This window comes from Ornithorhynchus anatinus, chromosome 2 (assembly GCF_004115215.2).
Source record: "Ornithorhynchus anatinus isolate Pmale09 chromosome 2, mOrnAna1.pri.v4, whole genome shotgun sequence".
NCBI classification, from domain to species: domain Eukaryota; kingdom Metazoa; phylum Chordata; class Mammalia; order Monotremata; family Ornithorhynchidae; genus Ornithorhynchus; species Ornithorhynchus anatinus.
Window position 1 is genome coordinate 72,637,993 of NC_041729.1, and position 9,521 is coordinate 72,647,513.

Sequence of the window (9,521 nt, forward strand, 5' to 3'; positions counted from 1 at the left end):
TATACATATCTCCCCCTCTAGACTGTAAGCTCATTATTGGCAGAGAACTGATTGCTTCTGTTGTATTCTACCCTCCCAAGCACTTAGTACAGTGCTCTGCATACTTAAGTACATCTTTTTTTTATTTATTTATACTGATATCCATCTCTCCCCTTCTCTACTTTAAGCTCCCTCTGAGCAAGGAATGTGCCTATTTTTGTACTGTACTCTCCCAAGCATTTAGTACATTGCTCTACACACAGGAGTTCAATAAATTTGATTGAAAAAATGAATAGGAAGCATTCAATAAATACCATTGATTGACTGAATGATACACATAAGGACTGAGGATGAGCCTAAATATACAATTCCTAAGGATATTTGTCAGCAATTATTCCTGGAAGAGGCATGACAGAGACCAGCTCCACAAGTCTAGCTTGAATCCCAGTTCCCTAGGTAAAGGGGAAGTTATAAGCCAAGGAAGCAGGGGACTAGCCCAAACAGGAAATTGCATCACGCCAAATGAAGCCTCAGTCCAAATGGCCAGTTAGGAGCAGCCCATGCAGGCCTCTCCAGGAAAGTGGGTTCTCCATCAGCAAGGGTGACACCAAGACAACAAGAAGAAGTGGCAAGGCCTAGTGGATAGAGCATGGGCCTGGGAGTCAGAAGGTCATGGTTTCACCACTTGCCTGCTATGTCATCTTGGGCAAGTCACTTCAGTTCTCTGTGCCTCAGTCACCTCATCTGGAAAATGGGGATTGAGACTGTGAGCTCCAAATGGAACAGGTACTGTGTCCCACTTCATTTGCTTGAATCCATCCCAGCATTTAGTACAGTGCCTGGCACATAGTAAGCACTTAAATACCATCATTATTAAGAAACTAACAACTTTTTAAGGCCCCTGATTATTTTAGCAACTCTAGCGCTGGTATATGTTAATGAAAAGAAGAGAAAGCTTTTTGTGGACAGGGAATGTCACTGTTTATTGTTGATTTGTACTTTCCCAAATGCTTAGTACAGTGCTCTGCACAAAGTAAGTGCTCAATAAATATGATTGAATGAATGAATGAAAAGTCATTTCCACATTTGAATGGATCAATGTGAGTTATAAGTTCAGATTCCATTTGCTCCTAAATCTCTACATTCACAAGACTGGCTCTAAATAATGTCCACACAAACTTTCAACAGGCCTTAATCATTTAAGATTAAGTCATTTAATCTTCCCTAGTCTCTTTAGGCTTTCAGGGCATCCAGATCCATTTTTCTTTCTCATTTGGCTTTTTCTTTTACTCACTACAATGGATTTCTCTTCCAAGACAGGGGTTAGCCATCATGTGGTTGGTTACAACTTCTCCTAGATGTTAGCTCACAGAACAAAACTTGCAGACAGGCTTTAAACTTAAGTTAAAATTCAACCTGAATCTTGGCTCTTATAATTTTGATCCACTTGTCTACTGTTCCTATTGGAAATACAAGGTCAATTGGAACTCTGGAGATTGTCCTATTCCTCCCCAGGGTAATCAACTGTAAATCACAAGGAATGCTTGCTGTTACCATTACAGGACCTCTCAAAACAGAGACACCTTCTTACACAGCTCCGCAGAAAAAAGAAAAAAAAAAAGGAAAATATAACTTCTCAAGTGGCACTCAAGCTTAGAGAATATTTATCTGAAATCACCCAACCTAAATGGAAACCATTCTCCCAGTGTCTTGCCACTCCTTTGAAGTAATTTGGGCACTGAAGAGAGGAGTATTATTTGCCCCCTGCTAGGTATCATTAAGGCATATCCATTCCATTCCTAGATTGGGCAGTGGCTAGTGAGTGGAAGGCAATCTGCTTCAACTCAAAACTCACCCGTGCTGTGCAGTAGCAGCAGCAGCAGAGAGAGTTAAGGACAGAGACTCAAGTTTATTCATACATTCAACAGTATTTATTGAGCACTTACTATGTGCAGAGCACTGTATTAAGCACTTGGAATGTACAATTCGGCAACAGATAGAGACAATTCCTGCCAATTGACGGGCTTACAGTCTAATCTTGCGAGACGGACAAAAACAAAACAACTTAATCGCAATAAATAGAATCAAGGGGATGTACACCTCATTAACAAAATAAATAGGGTAATAAAAATATATACAAGTGAGCACAGTGCTGAGGGGAAGGGAGAGGGGGAGGAGCAGAGGGAAAGAGGGAAAAGGGGGCTTGGCTGGGGGGGGCAGAGAGGGAGCAGAGGGAAAAGGGGAAGCTCAGTCTGGGAAGGCCTCTTGGAGGAGGTGAGCTCTCAGTAGGGCGTTGAAGAGGGGAAGAGAGCTAGTTTGGTGGAAGTGAGGAGGGAGGGCGTTCCAGGACAGCGGGATGACGTGGGCCGGGGGTCAACGGCCGAATAGGCATGAATGGGGGACGGTGAGGAGGTGAGCAGCAGAAGAGTGGAGCATGCGGGGTGGGCAGTAAAAAGAGAGAAGGTAGGAGAGGTAGAAGGGGGCAAGGTGATGGAGAGCCTTGAAGCCCAGATTGAGAAGTTTTTGTTTCGTGCAGAGGTTGATAGTCAACCAACCACTGGAGGATGTTAAGGAGGGGGATGACATGCCCAGAACATTTCTGCAGGAAGATGATCCAGGCAGCAGAATGAAGAATGGACTGGAGCGGCGAGAGACAGGAGGAAGGGAGATCAGAGAGAAGGCTGACAATAATCCTGCCGGGATATTATGAGAGCCTGTACCAGTAAGATAGCCATTTGGATGGAAAGGCAAGGGCTGATCTTGGCGATATTGTAAAGGTAAGACCAGCAGGCCTTGGTGACAGATTGGATGTGTGGGGTGAATGAGAGCACTGAGTCAAGGATGACACCAAGGTTGCGGGCTTGAGAGAAAGGAAGGATGGTCGTACCATCCACAGTGACAGGGAAGTCAGGAAGAGGACAGGGCTTGGGAGGGAACATAAGGAGCTCAGTTTTGGATATGTCGAGTTTAGTTTACTGAAAGTTTACTGTGCAGAAGGCGGCAGTAGTAAACCACTTCTGTATTTTGACCAAGAAAACTCTATGGATACACATGGTACAGAGGTCGCACATTCTGGGAGAGATAGGTCTATAGAGTCGCTATGGGTCAGAGACGACAACAGCCTAAAACATGACAAGGTATCATCATAATTTTTCCTGTTGGGCAGCAAATGTTCCCCTAGTGGCCTGAAAAAAGTGAATGCACCTCTCTAAGCTCCTATATTTCCCCAAGGTCAAGAGTGATTAAGGAGAACGTGGGCAGAATTTGGCCTATCTTCGGTGAAGATATCTTGGCAGATTCACTTTTAAAAATTTCTCAGCCTACATTTATTCTTAATACAGAAATATTTGCTTAAAAAAAGTACAAGAGATTTGGTGAAAGAAAGCACTTAGACCTCACAAAGGTACTGAGGGAAAGCAGTTTGGGTATAATAGTTCCCTTCACCTGTGCCTTGTATATTTTCTTTCAAACTTTCCATTTTGCTGTGGCAGCTGGGCTTGTCAGTTTTCTGCATTAGTGGGATGTGATGTCAAGGGAAGTCAACAATCAATGTCTGGGGGAAAAAAGTGGGAGCTATCATTGCCAACATAGGCAAGGGTGGAACTACAGTGGTGTTGGTTTGTAGAAAAAATAGAGAAATTCTGTGCTACATTTTGCTGTTAAGATTACTATAGATTTTATCCTTTGATGACTGGACTTGTCCACTTCTACCCTTTTGCACTGATTCTCCAAAGAGGGCATTTTGCTTTTAAATAACCACTGCACTTTCAGTTAGCAGAATTGTAGTTCATGTGTGTATGCTTTATAGTTATTGCTTGCAGGAAAGTGAAGGGAAATAAGGAGACATTTATGTATAGTAACAGAGACCAAGTGTATAATATTGTTAAACTATAGAAAAAAACCTTATGAAGAGTGTTTTTCAGGAAAATCTCATTTTCCCTCCAATGTGGTATGGAGCAAAAATGCCTTTACAATAAGGTTAACATATTTCACTAACATCTCTGATGTTACTGCAAAGGTGCTGTCGTCTCACAGCATATTACATTGACAGTTACAAATTTATCTTAATGCCTTTCTTAAATAAAAACATTTCCTTAGAAAATGTGCTAAATTCATAGACCTTAAAGTATTTCCAAGTAGCATTATTCTGCTCTTTTTGCAAATAGAGAAACTGAGGAATGACAATGTTATGAGTTTGTCAAGGGGCTACAGTCACAAAGCAAACCATGGATAAAGGTGGGAGGGTTATCAGAATTTCTGATTCCTGCTTCTGCATATCATGCACTAGTATTTGCTTTCTAATTAAAATTTACAATAAAGCATGGAAGGTCAATGCATTGGTGTAGTTATTGCGGAGTCTTACTGTAGGACTCTGACCTGAACATTTCAATACCAAACTTTCCCTTAAGGCAAGACCAGGCTTTAGGAGACCCAAACCTGGCCTCAGATGCCTTTTTTTAAAAAAAAAAATAAATGGTATTTGTTAAGTGCTTACTATGAGCCCTGGGGTAAATACAAGCTAATCAGGTTGGACACAGTCCAAGACCCACATGGGGTTCACAGTCTTTATGCCCATTTTACAGAAGAGATAAGGGAGTCCCAGAGAAGTGAAGTAATTTGCCCAGTGTCACACGACAGATGATGAAGATTGGATTAGAACCCAGATCCTTCTGACTCCCAGGCCTGTGCTCTATTCTCCACGAACAATGTTTCTCCTGTTTGTCATCATGTTTAGCATTTAAGTTGTTTCTTCTATAAGTAATTTGTCATGGGTTTAAATAAAGTTTCAAAAAAAAAAGTCAAATTAAAGGGAAGAATTGAAAATTGAAGTCTAGAAGAGGAGGATTATTAATACAAATTTACTTGCAGGTGCTGTGTCTAGATAGTTGGGAAACACATTGCACCCTCTGAGAGAACCATATTTCAGGATTAAACCTGAAATTGTCCATTTTCATTGTCTTTTATTTTCCTTTTAATCTAGTTGTGCTTTCTTGGCCCAGTTGTCTCAGATATAAACTCATCAAGGCAAAGACTGGTTTTATTTAGGTAATGCACCAATCACAATACCTATCAGTACATACACAAGCATGGAAGAAAACCAAAGCTTGAAATCTCTCATCAGTTTGCTAGCATGAGAGCTAGTACACAGGAGAGAGAACAAGGACTGAGCAGTCTTCTGATTATCCTGTTCCAGTTACTGCCACTGGCTTGCTGCCTTAGCAACAGCTGGATTAGTAGTGTGATGTAATAGAAAGAAGATGGGCCTGGGAGTCAGAGGACTCGGGTTCTAATTCCAGCTCTGTTACTTGCCTGCTATTTTACCTTGTGCAAGTCACAACTTCTCTGTGCCTGTTCCCTCATATTTCAAGGGGGAATTCAATTCCTCTTCTCACTTCTGAAACTGCACCTGACCAGGTTATCTTCGGTATACCCTAAAGCTTAGTATATTCTTTCAATCGTTCAATCGCATTTATTCATTCATTCATTGAGTGCTTACTGTGTGCAGAGCACTCTAAGCACTTGGAAAGTACAATTCAGCAATAAAGAGAGACAATCCCTGCTCACACTGGGCTTGCAGTCTAGAAGGGGGGAGACTGACATCAAAACAAGTAAACGGGCATCAATATAAATAGATTTATAAATATATACATATATTCACAAGTGCTGTGGAGCAGGGCGGGGTACAGCAAAGGGAGAGAGTCAGGGTGATGCAGAGGAGAGGGGGAGCTGAGGAAAAGGGAGGCTTAGTCTGGGAAGGCCTCTTGGAGTAGGGCTTTGAAGGGGGGGGTGGGAGCGGCGTGAGAGTGTGACTGGCAGATTGGAGGAGGGAGGGCGTTCCAGGCCAGAGGTAGGGCGTCAACATGGGACAGGTGAGAATGTGGCACAATGAAAAGGTTAGCACCAGAGGAGTAGAGTGTGCGGGGTAGGATGCAGGAGGAGAAAAGGGAGGTGAGGTAGGAGGGGGGCAAGCTGAGGGAGAGCTTTGAAGCCAATAATGAGGAGGTTTTGCTAGATACAGAGGTTGATAGGCCAACACTGGAGATTTTTGAAGAAAGGGGTGACATGCCCAGAGCGTTTCTGTATAAAGATAATCCAGGCAGCAGAATGAAGTATGGACTGAAGTGGGGAGAGACAGGAGGTTGGGAAGTCAGAAAGGAGGCTCATGCAGTAATCCAGTAGGGATAGGATGAGTGAATGTACTAACATGGTAGCAGTTTGGATGGAGAGGACAGGGCAGATCTTGGTGATGTTGTGAAGGTGAGATTGGCAGGCTTTGGTGAGGGATTGGATTTGTGGGGTGAATGAGAGAACAGAGTAAAGGATGACACAAAGGTTGCAGGTTTGTGAGATTGGAAGGGTGGTTATGCCATCCACAGTAACAGAAAAGTCAGGGAGAGGACAGGTTTGGGAGGGAAGATAAGGAGCTCTGTCTTGTACATGTTGAGTTTTGGTGGCAGGATGACATCCAAAGTAGAGATGACCTGAAGGCAGGAGGAGATGTGAGCCTGGAGTGGGGAGAGAGAAGAGGGGAGGAGATATAGATTTGGGTGTCATCCTCATAGAGATGATATTGAAGCTGTGAGAGTTCACAACAGGAATGAGTGTAGATGGAGAATAGAAAGGGACCAAGAACTGACCCTTGAGGGACCCCAAAGGTTAGGGGATGGGAGGGGAAGGAGGAGCCCATGAAGGATACTGAGAATGAACAGCCAGAAAGATAAGAGGAGAACCAGGAGAGGACGGAGTCAGTGAAGCCAAGGTTAGATTACATGTTGAGGAGAAGGGGCAGCTGAGGGGTCTAGGAGGATCCCCAAGGTCAACTTCCCCAGACAGATCTCCGGGAGGGGTGCCAAGATCTCCCTTTCTGAAGAGCCCACGGTCAGGCCACAGGCTTGACTTTCTGATACAGATCCTCTGCTCCCAATGCTGCCATTCTCCGCTTCTAACCCACCATGGGGCACTGAGAACTCCCCTCCTGAAAAGCCCACACTGTCAGGCCTCAAGCTCGACTTTTCCAGACAGATCTTCCATCCCTGGAGGCCGCCACGAGGGTACCAAGATCTCCCTTCCTCTGAGCCTGCATTCAAGCTCCAAGCTTGACTTTCCCAGACAGACCTTCTGCTCCCGGATGCCACAATTCCCCCCTTCTAACCTGCTGTGGGGCACTGAGATGTCCCTTCCCAAAGAGCCCACAGTCGGGCCCCAAGCTCGACTTTCCCGGACAGATCTTCCGATCCTGGATGCTCCCATGAGGGCGCTGAGATATCCCTTCCTGAAGAGCCCACAGTCAGGCCCCAAAGTCAACTTTCCCTGATGGATCTTCCATTCCCGGAAGCCACGATTCCCCATCCCACAACCCGCCAGGGGAGCCAAGATCTCCTTCCTGAAGCATTCGCCATCAGGCTCCAAGGTCAACTTTCCCGGACAGATCTTTCGCTCCTGGACGCCTCGATCCCTACCCCTGCCCTTCAACCCAACGTGGGGTGCTGAGGTCTCTCTTCCTGAAGAGCCCCCGGTTGGACCCCAAGCTCAAATTTCCCAGAAGACTTTACTGCAAATAAATAATGAGATAATTTAACAGAGAAGTTAATAGAAGTTAAGGTCACCCAGCAGACAAGTGACAGAGCTGGGATGAGAAACCAGTTCCTCTCACACCCAGGCCCATTCTCTTTCCATTAGACCTTGCTGTTGAATGCAGCATAATACTACATTATATACGACCTAATATAGTGTCATATTAAAAGTCTGCAGTAGCTGGATGGCTTTGTTCCCTGATCACACGATTGGGAGTTTCTGGCAGCCCCAGCAACTCTTTGTGATCATCACCATCAGGCATAGCCAAAAACAGACAAACCTCCATCCAGTTACAAAGGCCTTGGATCTGAGAACCTAAGCCCAGGAATTGATTACAGTGATACTGAGTTGTACGGCACCATTGTCATTTTCTCAGTCTCTGCCAAGAATGTTCCTTTAGGGACAGCAAGACCCACAAGCAAATTGGTGGCCAAGGGTCCAGCTTATAACTAAGTGCACGTAAGAATTTTATAGACAAAACCCATTTATGGCCAATGCTGGGTACCACAAGCACCATAGGCCAGAACGTAAACCAGGGCAGCTCCACTGGTAGCCGCTGTAGCCTTCACTGCTCACAATGGCCAGCCATCTTCCAGATCCCTGCTGATCTTGACCACCTTCACAAGAAGCCCAAAATGGTTCTTAAATCAGAAAACTTCATCATTCAATCCTAGTTATTGAGCACTTACTGTGTACAAAGCCCTTTACTAAGCACTGTTCATAACCATCCCTATACCTATGCAGAGATCAGTAAGTGTTAGCATCTTAGTAGATGCTAACACTAACCATGAATCAGATTGACTTCTGTAGCCAACCTTCAAGCTTGCAAGCCACACTTTTGTTGGTGAAATCTTATCCTTACATAAGGATATGGCCAAAGAGATGTACGACCAATAATTCATTCCACACAATGCACATGTAGAGACTACTCATTTCAACACTGCTATGCTTGCTATTTCCACTGCCTCTCTATTATTCATGGTATCCTAATTTTCCAAAATCCTTTGCAGAGAACAATTTCTCTCACTTACTGCACACTAGGCTGGTCTATCTGCTGCTTTTGTCTCCCAACCACCTGCAATTTTACCATGTTTGAGTTTGCTTCACAGTCATGTCATCTTTCCCTCACAGGATCACATCTGGAGAGTCTAGTCCTCTACCAGCCTTGGCTACAGGAGGGAGAGTCAAGCAGAGGCACACCCATTCCATTCCTAGCTTGGGCAGTGGTTAATGAGTGGAAGGCAATTTGCTACAATTCAAAACTCACCTGTGCTGAGCAGCAGCAGCAGCGTGGGAGAGAATTGAGGTTGGAGACTCAAGTTCACTGCGTGGAAAGAGGCAATGATAAACCACTTCCACATTTTTACCAAGAAAACTCTATGGACACACTACCAGAACAATTGCAGGTGGAGGTGGGGAGTTCTGGGAGAGATGCGTCCGTGACAATGCTATGGGTCAAAGACAACACTATAGGATAAGTCAAGACAAATTCATCTTCCCCTCTCAGGATGGCACCTGTAGAATTTCCAGTACTCTACCAGTCTCAGCCCCTTCTCAGGGTCACACCTGGAGAGTTTCAAGTACTCTACCAGTCTCAACTACAGGAGGTAGAGCCAAGCAGAGGTATAGCCATTCCATTCCTAGCTTGGGCAGTGGCTAGCAGGTAGAAGGCAATCTGCTGCAAGTCAAAACTCACTTGGGCTGGGCAGCAGCAATTTGGGCGAGTATAGGGCAGAGACAAGTTTACCATGAAGATGAAGGCAATGGTAACCACTTACATATTTTTACCAAGAAAATTCCATGGAGTGGAAAATACACTCCACAGCGATTGCAATTCAAGGTGTGGCATTCCATGGAGTTGCTATGGATTGGAGACAACTCTACAGGCTAAGATAAAACAGTCTCATCTTTCTGTTCGCTAATACCTATCCACCTCAGAACACCATTCAGCAGTCTTTTGGTTATCA

The 9,521-nt window shown here is 44.5% G+C and overlaps 1 non-coding gene across 1 annotated transcript; it reads left to right on the forward strand.

The window, feature by feature from the left end:
- Positions 1 to 8,675: 8,675 nt before the first annotated feature.
- LOC114809907 lies at positions 8,676 to 8,811 on the forward strand. Its single transcript, XR_003757678.1, has one exon. It is a non-coding gene; the product is annotated as a small nucleolar RNA SNORA7 (small nucleolar RNA).
- Positions 8,812 to 9,521: the final 710 nt, after the last annotated feature.